Source organism: Electrophorus electricus, chromosome 14 (genome assembly GCF_041902795.1).
Source record: "Electrophorus electricus isolate QZ-2024a chromosome 14, ASM4190279v1, whole genome shotgun sequence".
Taxonomy (NCBI): domain Eukaryota; kingdom Metazoa; phylum Chordata; class Actinopteri; order Gymnotiformes; family Gymnotidae; genus Electrophorus; species Electrophorus electricus.
The window spans coordinates 13493048-13509405 of NC_137510.1; the positions used below are offsets into that span (position 1 = coordinate 13493048).

The following is a 16358-nucleotide window of genomic DNA, read 5'->3' on the forward strand; positions in this document are numbered from 1 at the left end:
GAAACGGTCGAACTGTGCCAGAAACGGGTGAGCAACATTACGCAAAGCTCCTGTCGTCATGAAGCCTGTATCAAGTTGTCTGTGCGGTTATGTCGGCGCGCTTTGCTTATGCGTGGGTGATGACTACATTAACAACCAATACCATTTGGAATTGAACATAGGGGAAGGTGTTTACATGCGTTTCGAAGTTAGAATCTTCAACTACTTGACGAAACACTCTCAGGAGTAGAAGCCTCCGTATACGTGTGTGCTCATAACTTGGTGTCTTGCGCTTCATTGCAGTTTTGCACCTACTCCATGGTTTCAACGCATGTATTCCATTCTGACATCTAATGGAACCGTAAGTTCTCCACGGCATCTGTAATATCTTTCACCACTTCTGTCCCGTGTTTATTGCGCACGCATGCTTTCGATAGCAAGTCTGCCATTATGTTCAAGCTCATTGTTCTATTTATTTAGGTTCTGCCCGTGGCCCAAGCCTCACCGCTGAGGAAATCCTCTGATCTCCAACCTGGGCAGATCTGAGAACACACACACACACACACACACACACACACACACACACACACTCTCTCTCTCTCTCTCTCTCTCTCTCTCTCTCTCTCTCTCTCTCTCTCACTCTCTCTCACACACACACACACACACATGCACACACACACACACACACACACACACACACACACACACACACACACACACACACACACACACACGCGCGCACACACACATGCCCACAGACACACAAACACAAATACTTCACACACACCTGTTTAGATGATGACAATATAAATTCAGTTGTGATATATTGCCAGGTAAAATCTGCAAGTTATTATTTATTTATTTTTATGTGTAATCAAATTCTAAGGAGAAAGCTTTAGCTTTCTGCGGCTTCTTCATAAATTAGATTTACTACTGGCTGATAGTGCATTTTCAGAGCACATTTGGTCTGGAATTATCTACAACTTGGGTAAAACTACTCTGGCAGTGGAAGGTTATATAGCTGGGGTGAAGCTTCTCTAGAAACAGCTAAACCAACGAAACAACATAAACAGTTCTCCATACCAGAAATAGGTACAAAGCCCAACCTTGTGACAGAGGCTAAACCATACTTCACTTTCGGCTCAAACCAACCACACAGGTTCTTTTCACCAACATCTCAAGTCTTCAAGGGTGTGCACTGCCAGCAAAACATGACACACACACACACACACACACACACACACACACACACACACACACACACACACACACACACACACACACTTACTTGGGGCTATAAACCCTAAACTGAAGGAGAGGCTCCAACAAATCCCAGGAATTACTCATTCCAGAAGAGTACAAGCCTAGGAATAGCCAAAATACTGTGCCACACCCTCAAACGTCCTGGCCCCTGCAGGCCAGACTGTGAAAAATATAGATATGACCACCCATTTTAAAGTGACATGAGTTTTTAATTGTATTATAAAAGATATGCTTACTATAAACCACATTACACACAGAACTCTAATGTGGATTACTATTTGAGTACTATTTTAGTACCAAATGCATACCATAAGTATTTAAGATTTTTTCAGGGTTCAGATTCTGAAGTTTTTTTTTTATCTTCCACATTGCTGTACTTCATCTTGCTACAGCCTTGGTCTTTTGCTTCTCTCAGGCCCCAAGATGACTGGGAGTGAGCACATGGTGTACAAAGTCTGACAACTGGGGCTCAAGTAAAGGCTAAGAGCAGCACATTTTTTCAGAGCTTGCGTTATATGCATTACTAACCATTAGCAGCTATGATTTATTCAATACATGACCAAACCACTATAAATGTGCTACTGAAATATTAATAACTGTGTAGAATACAAATTATGCCCTTTAAAAAACTGCCTATAATAAGTTTTAGAACAGGACATGTATTTAGAATTTTATGTAGCGAGTTCAGCAACTGCATAGCATTGTTTGGCAAAAAAGCAAAGCCTTTGATGATATGCAATGATCTGTCCTAAACTCACCAGGTGAGTTAATGGAGCAAGGTTCAGCTGTGTTAACACCTTTTACAAAAGCACACAAATGTAATGCATAGTATATGGTCATGAAGTTGTATGTGTTAGTTTTGTATGTTGTCAAATTCAGCATTTAATTACCTAAATACATCTGTAAACATGTAAAGAGTCTATAGGCTAATACAATTTTTGAATCATAATTTGACATAATATTTACAAGTAAGATGAGGTGTTCAGTATAATTCCCATTTGACAATAATATCTTTAGATGCACATTGACCCTAAAAGTGCATTTGTATTAGAGAATGTTACAGTTTTACAGTGCCAAAACATTCAACAAGTTCTGTCGTGTGGTGTTGTGTCATCTACACGGTTCAATCCTGCTGGAAATCCCATTACAGATATAAAATAATGGACATGGGCAGCATTTAATGTACCAATAGCCAAGAACCTTTTTAGCATATATGCTTGCAAGAATTTATCAGTGGTGCCAATATTACTGGAGTAGCTATGACAAGGTATGAGAAAGTAAACAAACACAGAATAGTAAATTCAATAAAATCTACATTCAAGTTTTGTTCTGGTGGACATTCAGAAATGTTATACAAAGATTTAACACAGATCTATTAGAAGTCATAAATACAATAATTATCAAGTAACCAGAATTTTTCAGTAATAGTTTTTAGGGTTTTTTTTCTCTATAATGCCTTAAATGCATTGAATGACGACATAAAAGTGGATTTAGCATTTCACCCTTTCTTGTACTGTTATGTAGAACTTCTCAATATGTTATTAGTTACCAGAGACTTTGGCCAAACATACTGCTGGAAATACCATATTATTTTAAATATCACATTTTCAAAGAAGTTCTGTACAATACATTTTTTTCCCTTGCGCCAAAGGGTTGTAAACTCTCCAAAAATGGGGACTTTTATGTTGACATATTTTAATATCATTTTGGGTCATACTAAGCTGACATTAAAAGGCTGCACAAATTTAAGAAGAAGCATGTCAACAAAATGGACACTGGTAGCTCAGTGGTTAAGGTATGTGACTTTTAATTGGAAGGTTGCTGTAAAAGTCCTACCACTACCAAGTTGCCACTGTTGGGCCCCTGAGCAAGGCCCTTAATTCTCAATTGCTCAAGTTGTACGCAGTCATAATTGTAAATTGCTTTGGATAAAAGTGTCAGATAAATGTTAACAAAATAATCAACAAACTGCATCACTTGTTATAAAAATGAGTGAATGTGGCAGTAGGAAACTTTGCCAGTTGAACAACAAAAAAAAATCCTTATCACTCAGTTCTTAGTGTTTCTTAACTGAAGGTGTTATTGCATTGTTGGGTTTAGCTCCACAAGTGCACACTCCAAGACAAAGTTTAGCAGTGTTGTCAAGTTCACAAGTAACTGAAAGAAAAAAAAGTAGAATCATGTCAACAAAATAATCACCAAGTTGCATCTCATTTTATAAAGTTTCATGAGGTAGGAAGAATACATAAAGTGATCTGAGATCACTTAATGCAAAATCTCACCACCTCCTGCAACGTCAATGGTCCTCACCTGTCGACTCTCTTCTTTAGCTCACAACAGGCTTTTAGTGGCATTTAGGTCAGAAAAGCTGGAATTTCATGGGACCAAAGTACACAATATACCTCCAGCTGTATAATTTAATTTCTTAATTATTTTATCCCTGATTTATAAAGGTCAACAACCTGATGTATCATTTCATTTGGATATTGTCTGATGTTCCCCATGTTAATGGGTGGATAAGTATGTTTGTTTCACATGTCCCTTTATATTATAGTCAAAGAAGAATCCTTGAATTTTGACTTTTAAGATGTGATATCTCCAGTAGAGTTATACAAAGGGCTAACATGAAACACCAGGAATGTGAACAGAGGTTTTAAACATATGAAAAGTGGTGAAGTGGTGACAGCTGTGTGTGTGTGTGTGTGTGTGTGTGTGTGTGTGTGTGTGTGTGTGTGTGTGAGAGAGAGAGAGAGAGAGAGAGAGAGAGAGAAAAACGTAGGTGGGGAATGTGTGAAGGTTTATGGGAATCATAGCAAAGTCCAGGTGTGGGCTCATCCCTAATGGTGTGGCATGACATAAGATTTAAGCTTAGAAGTTCTTTAAAACTTAAATATGTTAACCCTTATTTGCTCATCTTCACCTGCTTTGTACAACTTTAACTCCAATTCTCATGTTCACGTAACATAGTGAGCATAAAATACACGTTTTCAGGATATGTAACTGTAGAGATTGTTTAACACATTTGTGTTGATTTCATACTAGAGATTACATTTACATTTTACATTTACAGCATTTGACAGATGCTCTTATGCAGAGCATATTACAGAAGTGCTTTGTCATTTGCTCACAGAATGTATCCTAGCCAGTATGGTAGGTTAGAGTTGAATATACCATTGAACTAGAATACTGTTGAACTACATAGAGCAATGCTGATGCCTAGAAGTGCAGAACACATAAGATTAAATGAAAAATTACTGAAGAAAAGAAAAAAAGCAATAACTTCAAACGCTTAGTGTGGCAGCTATTTACAATTTTTTTAGATGATGTCAAAATAGCTGTATTGCAAGGATTTTGAAAAGCAGCAGATAGCATCTCTTAACCGTTATAGGCATCAGTGAAGCAATCTCAGGGGCCTGGGTTTTATTTATTTTATTAACTGATTTACAGAGGCCACTGTAAGTGGTGGCGGATTTTTTTCTGAAATTCTACATTCGAAAGTAGGATTTATGGACCCTCCTTGACTATGAATGAGCTTAATTAAATAGCAATCCACCAAAGTGTGGCCTACAAGGAGAAGCTATCCCTCTCCAAGACACATGTTTGCTCAGACCCAGCTGAAGCTTGCTCTGTGGTCAGTGTTGACTTTTTGTTCAGTGAGCATTTACTGATAGAGCAAAACAGCTGTTGACAGCACTTATCTTGCATTTATAGGCTGTCGGCAATAACCTGAACATCTGGTGTGTTGATATTTGACACATCTATATTTATGAAATATCCAGCTTCTATAGTAAGTCTAAAGTCAAAGTTTGCTATAAAATTAATAAACAAAAGAATTCTCAACTAAAATTCCAATACATCTAACTTCACTGTAAAAGCATTGCATTTCATGTAGGAAGAGGAATGTGTAATCAACGTTATGCATGCTATGTGGTTTTATGAATACTGTGAATGAACGAAAGAGCACACTTGAAATATATTCACTGATGTGCACAATGTAAAAATTCCAATTTAGAAGAAGATATAAAAATTTAGGACATTCTCAATCAGGCAAGTGTGACTGCCTTCACCAACTGTTAGCCAGTAGCAACACTCTGGACCAGACAGCAATACAAGCACAAGCATTTTAATCATTCAATAGCTTTCATTTCCAAAGAGAGGATTTGCTGGGGCACTGATATGACACCAAACCTTGCCTCTTGGAGTGAGCACATTGTTAAAATATAGGTGATATCACTTTTATTGGATAGCATAATGGAAATTGATGGCCCTTAGATGTACCTTAGACACCTGGGGAGAAAGGAGGACAAACAATTTATTCATCAAGAAAGATTTTCTCATTTACTCCATTTTTTGTAGCCCCTAACATAAATCAGACATGTAAAATTAGAATCCTACCAAAATCATGTTTAAGAAAATAAAGCACCTCCACATTTTTTATACTTTTATTATAAATCTTCAACAGTTTAATTGTTGTTATGAACTGCTTAGTTCCAAAATACACAGCGAACATTTTAGAATCGGTCTCATAACACTGGGCAAAATATATATATATAAATTTACTTTTGTTCTATGGTTTGTTTTATGTATCAAAAACATGTCAATAACAATTACATTTTTCAATATGTGTATATTACTTATATACTTCATCATTTCACCAATTTATTTGAAATACAAATTATGCCCTATCTGAAAATTTTCCATTATAATTTGCTGTTATAAATACCCAGCAAAAAACTGTAATGTTCTTTTTATTACTTTCCATTACAGTTACACAGCCACAAAATATAACAGATGACCTCATGTTTGCATGTGCATTAAGTGTAACTGGCAGGCTATGTGACAGTTACATGATTTGGCATGTAATAATAATGCGAGTCGAATTTCAGATCCTTAGCTGATCTTCATTCCTGTTCTACGATCCATAATATGATAACTGTCAGCTTTGATTCCACACTTCCAGGGCTTGGGAAAAAAATAAATAAATAAATAAATAAATATTTTATATATAAGTGTTTCTGAATTTGTAGGAGGAACCAGTTTATATTAGAAAAAAGTCATAAAAAAGTCATAACATTAATTCAAATATATCATTAATGCAAAGTCCATTGATATTAAAATCCCTTGCCATTGGAAATAACAAATCCTGAAATCTGATGGTCCGAAGGTGTTCAACAAATCGATCAGCAAGACTGTTGGTTTCTCCAAGCCACAGTCCTGCATTTATTATTTGAATGCTCATTTATCTCACTTCATGAGCATGTCTTTGATGTTTTTCTCTCATTTGTAGGAGATTAGTGGAGGATCGTTAAAAAGGGATGTGGTCTCTTGTTTAAGTATAATATTAGCCAGTTTTATTTGTAGGTTGATAAGTCAGCACCAAAGGAAGTCTTGTTGTCGCTTGTAGTTGGTAGGTCAGTGTGTCTACTCTCTGAACTGGTTGCTGATGATTGCTCCATGACCAGTATCTGGCGGTTTTGGCTTAGTGGTTAAGGTGCTTGATTAGTAATCAGGTGGCTGCCAGTTGAAGTCGCACTGTAGTCGGGTTGCCACTGTTGGACCCCTGAGCAAGGCTCTTAACCCTCAGTTGCTCAAGCTGTGTTCAGTCAGAATTGTAAGTTGCTTTGGATAAATGTGTCAGCTAAATTCTGTTAATGTATCCATACAAGTCACCTGGATGCACCTACTCTTTGTTTATTTTTACTATTTTCTGCATTAAAAAAGGGGAAGGTATTCAACCAACGAAATAACTTCTTTGTGCTTGTATTGTAATAGATATTGACTACCTTAGATTTTAAATTCTTCAAAGTTACTAGATTCTTCAAAGTTGGTGTTCTCTTAACCAGCGTCATGAGGCAGCCACGTATGATGCTTTTCCATCAGTCTTGAAAACATTCTCACATAAGCAGAGCACTTGTAAAGTGAGAAACTAAAGTTCTGAAAGAAAACTATTTGCTGAGGTGCATATAAAATGTTGTGTTTATGGGTTTGTGTGTGTGCGTGTGTTTAGGTGTTTTGAAAATGAATTCATATAGGCTAGCACATTCCCCAAATTATATTTGTTTTAGAAACAAATTTAAGAATAATCCATTAGATTAATATGCCTTTATTACAGGTGTGTGTGTGTGTGTGTGTGTGTGTGTGTGTGTGTGTGTGTGTGTGTGTGTGTGTGTGTGTGTGTGTATTGTAAGAAAATATATAGTAAGTACAGATTTGCTCTGGAATTGTGTACTTCACTGTATGTTTTACTATCTCTTCATATTTAATACAGTTCACTGCAGTTATTCCCAGGAATCTTACATATACCTCTCATTTGTATTAAAAACCTGAATAAATACAAAGAGAAACATTAATTGGATTGCAGATTCTTCCAGAGAGGTGAAATTCATAATACAGTTTTTAAAAAGATGAACATGCCCAGTTGAATTTGGTTTGGGTTCAAGATGCTTAGAGGAAAATAAGTGACATTGAATGAGTGTTTATTATTGGAAGGATTGCAGGAGCTTCAGTCACAAATACATCTCTACTGGCTAGTGGTTCAATAAGCACAGTGACTAAAGTGACATTTGCATTTAAATCTAGGTGAAAGACTGTATATATGGTTGAAAACTGTAGCTGAAAGCACCATTCAGTAAATGTGACACTAGTGCATTAGTTGAGAATTGTAAAGAAAAACAGAAGAGCAGCTGTTCTTAAGGTGAATGAGAATGTCAGGGTAGAATTTTGTCTTCAAGAACAGTCTATCAACAACTATATAGAAAGGGTATTATAAAAGGGTCATAAAGCATAGCTCCCTCAGTACAAAGATGTATGTACATTTGAGAGTTGGTGCAAAAACTGTAGAAACCGGAGGTCTACAGAGCTGTGGAAAAAGGTGATATGGTTGGATAAGTCTGCCCCATATTGTTGACAAGTGAATGAGGCAAGTACCTTGAGAACAGTATAGGCCCATATGCTTGACTTCCACAGTGAGGAAGTCTCGTTGCTCTGTTATTATGTTAGAAGGCATTTTGCTGGCATAATTTACATTTACATTTATGGCATTTAGCAGATGCTTTTATCCAATGTGACTTACAGTTGTGACCAAGTACAATTCTGAGTAATTGAGGGTTAAAGGCCTTCTTCAGGGGCCCAACAGTGGTAACCTGACTAAGGTGGGGCTTGAATCAGCAAGATCCTGATTACTGGGTTTGGGACCCCTTGGCTTCAAGCAGGGAAGTGTCTCTACAAATCAATATTGAGTTATTCTGTTTGATTGACATTTCTATCCTGATGGAGTGGACTTTTCACAGAGACAGTATCCATAGGACTTTAAGGGACATTGATGATGTGCATGAAAATGATGTCATATTCAATGGCCTTCACAGTTACCAAATCTCAATCCAAATGACCACCTATAGGAGATTTTGGACCAACATGTTAGGCAGCATCAATCAAAACATCAGTCGAGGGAATATCTTTTTGAAGAAGGATTCTCCATTTTCCAGTAAAGTTTCAGAAACTTGTGGAACTTATTCTAGGGGGGAAATTAGGTTACTTTAGCAGTTTCATATGGAACAACACATAACTAAAACACCTTTGCTTTTCCATACAGTCATCAATGGACCTGTAGTCAGAAACTGTTGAAAGGGGCAGAGGGTGGTTAACAAACTGTACAGAAAGTGATGAACTATGATCTGTATCGTCTCACCTAATTAAATGGATTGTTGTTGTATCTTGTGTCTTCTTGGAATTGCTGACATTCAGATACCTCGACAGAGCAAGACAATCCATGAAGAATCACCTCAATTCGACTAACAAGATCAATTCCATCAACACTTGTGCCCAGCCAGTTTCACATACCCTGTTAGCTGGTGAAGAGAGGAAGTGGAAGCTGCTGCTATTAAGATCTGGTAATGTTTCACCATTTATTGAGTACTTCACTTAAAACCCAGCATCAAGAAACTTTACACTAGTTCAAAAAACACAAAAAAAAGTCTGTTGTGCTAAATGAGACATAAAACATTCATGAGAATATCTAAGTCACAAGTTCCCAAGGATGCGCTGCTAAGAGAATGCCTCAAGCAACTAATAGGATAGTGTGCAATCAGATGTGGCATGACAGGATGTACCTCTCTAGCAACAGATATCTGAAATGGCTGACATCCTATCAAAAGCTGGAAAAGGCAGGACACAAAGACAGCACAGAGGCAACCCAAAACCATCACTTAGTACTAGAAACAGGTGTGTACCATATCAGACAAGACCCAAGGTACAGGCTGTGCAAAGAAGGCACTGAAAGAGTTCAGCACTCTGCTTCAAGATGTGAAATTCATGCAATAACAGAATATGCTGAGAGGCAAAACCAAGTGTATAAGTACTATCAGGAAGATGGTCTCACGGACTGCACTAACAATTATAGGGGAATAACTGTACCAAAGTATTTTTTTTTTTATTTTGAGTATTTTTTTGACATGTAAAATGATAGTTTATGATAATGAATATTTTAGATTTTGCAAATAGTTACTAGTTTTAATTACAATTATTTTTGTCCAACCACTAACCTTGGTGCAGATGATTATATCATACCATATAGTTAGTGTAAGTGATACGGATTATCTTAGAGAGAGTTTATTACATTTAACACCTTTATTTAAACCTGCATGTGGCTTTCAGGTGTTAACTGTAGGACAGTCTGACAGTCTGTTTTTTTTGCAGAGATAGGCCTAACTATTGGACCTGTGTGCTTACAGGGGTCTGCAAGGAATAAGGTTTGGCCCAGGTCCAAATGAGAAGAACCTCAAAGGGTTCAACAATACTTCCAGATCCAGGTGGAACAAGTAATCCAGACAGACAAATAAATAACATAAAATATGGAATGTCAAAATATTTTATTTATAAATACAGCTGTATTTAAATGGATTTTTAAAATGAGCATGTTCATCATAAAGAAAGGATCAAGAATGAAATAAAAGGATTGCCTCTCACAATATGAGTTAAGGTCTGACATTGATTAGAGGTGCTGACGGTTTACGAATATTCAGTGAATTAAATTTTAACTGCGCTAACACAGGGAAATACCACCTGTCTGTGAGTGTGTTAGAAGGGTATAAAGAACTTGATAAGGAATTGTCCAAATACACAGATAAGAATATTGTGCTGTAATTGTTTTATAGTCACATTCAGTTTCACTATCATCATATGTCTACATCTGGGTATTGACAAAAGCTAGAATTTAGAAAAAACACTGCTACTGCCATGCATCAGGGCCTCATTTGGGTGGATCAATACAAGGGTTTAAATAAAGGTGTTTAGAATAAACTCTCTCTAAGATAATCCTAATCACCTACCATTCTAATTAAAAGCTACAGGTAGATGAGGGGCAAATGGTGGGGATTTGTGAGAGCTAAGTGGAATAAAAGGAGAGGAAAGGAGCAAGGAAAGAAAGCACATTTACTACTATACCACATCAGTCATTCCCATCATGCCACACTTTAGCAGAAGAACGTGTAGAATCCTCTTTGCTATAATGAAAATGGTTACAATACTTTTGAACACTAGAGGTTCCCCATAAGTGTAATTTGAGAAGTGTCCCCTATCTGTTTGGAACACGTGGGGTGAAGAATAGTATCATTTAAAAAAAAACAATTTTGGTGTAAAATAGTAATACTAGTAATTTAAACAACAGCAAAAAACAAATATCAAAAATGCTAATAGTATAATAATATATTATACTATACATTATAGATAAAAAGCTAATACATTATAATAATAATAAAAAAAAATAATGTATTGTACATTTTATATATATATATATATATATATACACACACACACACACACACACACACACACTCACACACACACACACACACACACACAAGGTACTCAAGGTTTCATATATACATGTAATTACTTTTATAACAAAGGAGTTATATATGTGTGTGTGTGTGTGTGTGTGTGTGTGTGTGTGAAAAGCGTTTTATATATATATATATAAAAATATATATATATAAATATATATAAATATATATATATATATATATATATATATATATATATATATATATATATATATATATATACATAGCGCTTTTCAAGGACCCAAAGATGCTTACGATAGTCAGTACAAAAGAAAAGTATACAGTATAAAACATATAAAGTAAAACATATACAGTATACAGAACTGTCATGAGTCATGGTATTATTAGCCAGTAATCAAGCCTACTGCACACATTACTGGATGTTACCCTAAAAGTGTAACCATTATTGTTAAAACAAACATTCTGAGCATCTTCTTTTCAGTGAAACCTCTGGGAAATAGAAAGCATCCTTTATATTTAGTTAAACTATGGGCTTTATAGATTGTATCCTGAGATGGGATGCATTTACCAGCGAGAGGTAGCAGAGCTTGACCATGAAAATACATTTGAGCTGCAGTAACTGCCGTGCTGTTTGCTAGGCACCATCACTGCCTTTACTGGCAGTCATTGAGGCCCAATGGAACCATGGCTAACAGCACTTTGTCTTTTAAAGCAGAGCGAACACATAATAGGTGTAGCCCCAGGAGTATATATTCCTTACACTTCTGCAATGGAAAACTCTACCTAATATTTGTCTTTTTTTTAAATCAATTGTCTTTATTACTATAGGCTAGGATGATCATTTATTGAGATTACAGAATTTCATGCAAATATTCCTGATTATCTCAGGCTGATTGGCCATATTCTAATGAAAACTGAACACAGATTTGCATGGCTGCTGAACTCTAACTTTACCTCCTAAACATTAATTCAGCTAATTCTGAACTCATTCTGAACTCAAACTTAGTCTATCAAATTCTTTAGTGGCTAATTCCCTACTGAACACCTACCTCATCCTATAAAACCCTGTCTCAATTAATGGATTACTGAAAACTAACTATATTGATCCTATGCTGACCATAGAACCTGGCCATGTTGTTGTAAAGGATGTTGAATAACAGAATGGGAACATGAAATGCCGAAAATAACTTATTTTAAAATTTCTTTGTAACTAATCACACAAATTAGAATGTTCATCTCTAAATAACAACTCATGGATTATTTATACTTATTCATATATTTCCCAGTTCTTCAGAGCCCACAGTTTGCTGTTGTCATCATATATTAATTCATATACCATCAAAAACTTAAATGAGCAGTTAATTTTTGAATGGTGGACTGTGTCCTAATCAGATTCATAATTTTAAAAAGATTTGGAAAGAGGAGTTTGTCCTTCTAATCTTTCAGGAGAAATTATCTCTGTGTTCATTTCCATGACCTGACATTGTAGATGACACTTCTCTTGGTTTTGATGTATGAAAATTATGTTTGCAAGAGGTCAACGCTTGGGTCAGTACACACACACACACACACGCACACACACACACACACACACACATACACACACACACACACTTTATTTCAGAGACCCTTTCCTGTTCCTGCATTAAATGACAAGTGGGGCCAGTTTGAGAGATCATCCATTCAGGCAAGGTGAAGACGCCTGGGGAGAGTTAGACCTCATATTGCATTATTTAGCACATGACAGTCTAAACTGCTCAAAGATTAATGCTGAGACATCCTAGCATCAACCCAAACAACAAAGCCCCAGATTAAAAGTGTGCTTGTTTTGGACTAACAACACATGGAGAAGAAAGAGCCGGAGAGGAGGATGATATGTCAGAAGGAGCAACAGAGAGGTGGTGGCGGAGAAAGTTCCAGTTTCTCTCCCTCCTGCAATCCCAGCCTTCTATTTTTCTTCACAATGACACTGTCACCTAATGAGAAATTAAAGAATTCACTTTTCTTAATCATCTAAAATAATCCAAAATCATGACTTTTATTAAATAGTGAGGTTTGCACAACTAAAAAAAAGGGCTTTGCCCCAAATCCCACATCTGAGGGCTGATTATAGATATACTTCACTTCTCTATTTGTTTTAATTCACCAATTATTATTCTTTTTTTCATAAGTGGGCCAATCTATAACTATTTTGTGATGGTACAGTACCTAGATTTTGTAAAGCACTGCTTCACACTACAATAGCATGCTGTGTGATTGTGTATATATATTCAGATATGTGGGTGGGTGCTTGTAAAGACAGACACATAGAACGATGGCTGATTCCCTTGTTTCCTATCTCCTCTGGCTGATGCTGGATCAAACTCAAGCATGTTGTGACAAAGGCAGAGTGCAGCCACTGAGATTCACAGTGCACAGTAACACAGCAAAGCTGAAATTTTAGAGAAAAAAAAGACATGTACAATAGAGACACAGACTGAGAATCCCTAGTGATGTTCACATGTGTCATAAGTAGCCAAGTGAAAAAATACTTCAGAGGCACTCAACACCCACAGATGGAGAGAAAGAGAGAGAGAGAGAGAGAGAGAGAGAGAGAGAGAGAGAGAGAGAGAGAGAGAGAGAAAGACAAAGGCAGGGAAAGATAAAGAGCGAGACAGCATGGATAAGAATAAGTCACAGCTTGTATCCAGTGTTTAGTTCTGTTACAGTACTGATAATGACAATGAACAAAACAAATAAATAAAAAATCCATTAGATTTACTCAACTGAATTGTTGAACACTGGTCTAAGATTAACTTTCTTTTAATAGAGCCCTGCGCATTCCTATCATTATTTTTAGGAAACTGTGGGTTTTGTAGATGATGCCTTTGCTCGTGTTTTACCTGTTAGGAGAGTGGACGCATTAACCTATAAACAATCGGTTGTTAAGACAAAAAGAATTCCTTTGTTATAAAAGTAATTACATGTATATATGAAACCTTGAGTACATTGTGTGTGTGTGTGTGTGTGTGTGTGTGTGTGTGTGTGTGTGTGTGTGTGTGTGTGTGTGTATGTATGTATATATATATATATATATATATATATATATATATATATATATATATATATATATATATATATATATATATATATATATATATATATGTAAACTCAATCGAGGCTTAAAGGCCAGTTACAGACATCTGAGTTCACCAATTTCTGATAGACAGAGACAAAAACAATATCAGAGTAAACTCAAGCCAGGCTATAATTTCTCTATAAATTCTAATCTGTACAATAATACCTACTTGTAGTCTCACTCTAGACACTGACATTTTTGTTTTAAATGAAAAATAATATTTAAATGGTAATTTGATCTCTGTCTAGGTCACAGGCAATGCTTAGAAGGACTAAAATGTTTAAATGTGTTTTTCTTTTTACCTAGTGGATTTATGGGCATGCTATCACCAGATGCTCATTAGCTGTTACCAGTACACAAATGTACAGGAATGCCGTTTAATGTCAGAACAGAAAGGTTAAAAAATCCAGAATTAAATAAATTGTTTACAAAAATCAACATAAATGAATAAATAAAAATCAAATTATTGCAGTCTATTTGCAACCAAGGACACATCACTGACTAAAAATATTTAAAATTTACATGAAAGGTTTTTATATGTTTACTAATACTAATGTCTTGGTATATCATTCTTTTTATTATTATTTTCTTGTTTATCTTGGTAGCTAATGCATCTTGATTTCTTTTTTATAAGTAATTTAAACATTTAATCCAATAAAGACTTTTGAAAAGTATATAACAACACAAATAAATCCTTAATTTAAAAAATTGGATTTGTAGATAACCAAATTATCTACTCTTGAAAGAATGGAAATGAGAGATACTATCACTAAATCTTTACAGTGTTCCCAGCTTTAGATTTTTCTTTTTTTGTTGTTTTTTGGATTAACTAAAAATTCTTTCTACTGATTTTGGCTGCATAGGTCTGCATCATTATAACCTTCTGAATGTGACTTTGAGATGCTGAGTTCATCAAAAAACAGAGCCAAGAAAGGCTTAAACCAGCTGCCTATTACATCATCATATGCCCTTATTTTGTAAACATATAATAATAATAATAATAATAATAATAATAATAATAATAATAATAATAATAATATGTAGCTCATCTACATATTATGGTGGATTTTTGGGGTGATGGACGACTATCAACTCAGTAATGACACGTATGAGTAAAAATCTAAGCAGTACCTGTTAAACTTCCACTCTTCAACAGTATTGGAGTCTTCTAACCTACTGTGTTAGTGTTAACTTGATGTGGAAATAAAATGGTTCTATGATATGTGTAACTAAAAAAGTGCACAGTGAATGTAGGTACTTGGTAGGAGTTTCTAAAATTGTTGGTTACTGTAAAAAATAGCAACAATTACAGGTAGAACATTTAATCTCCCAGTGCAGCAATGAAACATTCGACCTTGCACTCTTGTTTGTTCATGCCCATCTAAGATGGCGCATTTATGTTACTCTGTAGGAAGGAATGAATTAACCAGAATAAAGGGAAGTTTAATGCACATCGATCGGATGTACAGTGTTTGAGTTGATAGTCTGCAGAGAGGTGTAGGCCTTTATGTTCACACACACTGCTGTGAAAGGGAAAGCTGGAGAGGCTCCCCAGCTTCTCATCATAAACCTCAGGAGTGGCAGGAAATCCATTTCTGTCGCATGTAATTACAACCATGCTGATTCAGTGAAAAGACCTTTGGCTTTACATTTCACCAAGGCCATCGAAAGGCTGAGATGGCCCTCATGCTGACAGCAATGTTCTCATATGCTCATTTCTCACACACATATGCACACACAAACATTGGACAGTTGCATTTTTTAAATGCTAAACTGGAACATTGTTGATGAAGGTTCATTTTATAAACTAAAAAAAGAAAAAAAAGTTCTGTGTCATGTCACCTCCCTGTGCAATTTGTAAATTACCACTAGTCTGGCTTGGCGTCTAGATCATCCACTCCTCTGCTTAATAGTCATATATACATCTTGACAACAGAAACATCCATTTAAACCCTGTTGCCCAGAGCATTCAAGACATTCAAAGCTACCATCAATTTTTCAACTAATCTCTCTTTCATGTATGACACACATGCTGTTTTGCAGAATCCTGGGGTGTTTTACACATTTATGATCATGGTTGCTGTAAGGACTGACAGGTTTAATTCAGTCTTATTTCTGTTCCATCTGCTACCTTTTTGCTGTTGGGGTAAAATACACACAGTGCTTGAATAACATTGACAGACAACTAAGGTCATAAG

General features: G+C 35.9%; 1 long non-coding RNA gene across 2 annotated transcripts; it reads left to right on the forward strand.

The window, feature by feature from the left end:
* Positions 1–31: 31 nt before the first annotated feature.
* Positions 32–10155, forward strand: LOC145651128 (uncharacterized). 2 transcript variants are annotated; one of them, XR_014116837.1, is made up of 5 exons: positions 32–167; positions 283–340; positions 460–1715; positions 8986–9131; positions 9972–10155. It is a non-coding gene; the product is annotated as an uncharacterized LOC145651128 (long non-coding RNA). The 2 variants fall into 2 exon arrangements; XR_014116836.1 differs by lacking the exons at positions 8986–9131; positions 9972–10155 and having other exon boundaries at positions 460–2601.
* Positions 10156–16358: the final 6203 nt, after the last annotated feature.